This window comes from Cydia amplana, chromosome 12 (genome assembly GCF_948474715.1).
Source record: "Cydia amplana chromosome 12, ilCydAmpl1.1, whole genome shotgun sequence".
Classification (NCBI taxonomy): domain Eukaryota; kingdom Metazoa; phylum Arthropoda; class Insecta; order Lepidoptera; family Tortricidae; genus Cydia; species Cydia amplana.
In genome coordinates, this window is record NC_086080.1 from 3,433,244 (window position 1) to 3,435,520 (window position 2,277).

Below are 2,277 nucleotides of genomic sequence, written 5' to 3' on the forward strand. Positions count from 1 at the left end.
ACCCAGGTTCGCCTTATCGAGGTTTCACAAATTGTATTTTTCAACCATCATGAAGTGTATATTGATAATGACCAATCAGTCAAATCATGGCACATATGCTTAAACCATAAAGCTTCCAATCCCAAGACACACATGGTTGATTTTCTCCAGCTGTGCATGTGCATTTTATGTGTAGATAACTCAACACATCATCATCCAGGTTAACTTATACCTGCACAAAACTAAATAATTTTGTTAAATGCCATGCAAGCACACATTGTAAGATAAATGAGTTCATAACATAATAAACCACAATTTATGCATTTTTCAAAACAATGAAATACATACTTAGTGAACCCACAAAATTTGTGAAACATATTATTATTTATAACTTCTGATTTATGAAACCCAGAAGTAATAAAAGTGTACTGTTTATTAATGCAAACGGTACCATAACACACTACAAGTTCAGACGAAAACCGTCAATAACTTCAAACAGTAGCTCATGACATGATATTCTTCGGTCAATGTTCATTAGCAGTGAATGGGTTAAAAAAGTTATTTGGAAAGCTTTAACCAAGCTATTTACCTTCGTTTAATATTCACCCATAAAACACTTATCGGACTGGAACGTTTAGAGTCCAGTCGCACTTGTATGTAAAAGACATGTATCATGTAGACCGTCAATATCCATATTGACTCCTGAAAGTATTTACCTCGCTTACCATTAGCAACAACCTGCTTTACCAGTGTCATACTCAGCTCAGTAAATATCTTGTTCAATATGTCCATCTCTTTGACAGGATTAAACCTTGGAAACACTTGTAATCATACTTCATCGGTGCAAGTACCTATTATAAAATTATAGTCAAAACTTCACCAGCAATAAAGTTTTGTTATAAGGAAATGCATCTGAAACATACTGTTAGAACACAAATGATTATCATTGTCAATAACTCAAACACTTGACAATGTCATGCCAATAACTTTCATTAGTTTGGTAAGTCTGTTTAAATATATGTCTTTGGTTCATTTTATAACATGACATTTTGTGAAAAATATTTGCAATGCAAACTTAAACCAACATCCCAATGAAGAAAACAACAACCACAACATACTATAAGCTGTATGCAATTAATTTGTATATGAACATTCATAAGATTTTTCATACATAGAACCAATCAATAATATGTACAGACAGAAATTTTCTCAACATTTCAAATGATTTACTGCCGTATTTATCAGTATGTCTGCAGCTTAATGTTAATTGCAAAGATGCAGGAGGTTATATGTGATATGAACTGTCTTTTAAAATATTCCGTCCGAGGAGGCTCCGGAAACATGGAGCAACTACATTTGTCACAGACAATACTAACCAGCTACAAATAAATGTCACCTTTCGCTTATTCACAAAGCGCATTTTACTAACCACACACAGTCAATGTAACACATACTGACCGTTAGTATACATGTACAACATGAACATACATTTTATTTCTAAATAAATACCTCATTTTCCATGACATCGGAGAATAGCCACTTATCAACATATTTTCTCCATATATAATTATGAGCACTAGGACATAATATACCTGGCATCCATAACCAATTAACTTTGAAATATTACCCATGTCCATTTGGGTTCATTATAGAGGCCTGACCCGATAGTCACTCTAGTGCGTTCAACGACGGTATGGTCGTTCAATTCAAGAATCATTGCTGTCAAATTTCTGGAAATTACACAAACCAAAAACATACCAACAAAGCATTATTTCAGTTGTAATAAGCATGTGTAATATCACACACACACATGTGAAACAACAAGTAATTTCTCCTTATCGTTGTTGTAACCAATATTCCAGTGTTTTTGAAAACTTGTAATCTATTTTATTTTGACTGAAAGGATAAAGTATTAAATAGCACTCATTGTTAATCATGAAAGCATAATACCACCATACATATAGCATCAATCAAGGCTAAATTTACATTACCAAACTTGTTTTATATGCTTTTTACTTGAATGTAAATTTTACCACGACACAAACTTTAGAAAATGTTCATAGCATTTTGTTAATATGTCATGTAGACATACTTAATCACATTATGTTATGTATCTGAAAACACATGGATTACAAAAATAACACAACATATAAGTGAGGCAGTGAATATTTACCACTATGGCCCCGGAGCACTGTTAGGTGTTGGATCGACAGACTTCTTACCTGAGTTAACTTTTACCTGAGTTACTCTGTAATCCCAAGGATTTATTTCATTCATACCAATATCAAAATTCAATTG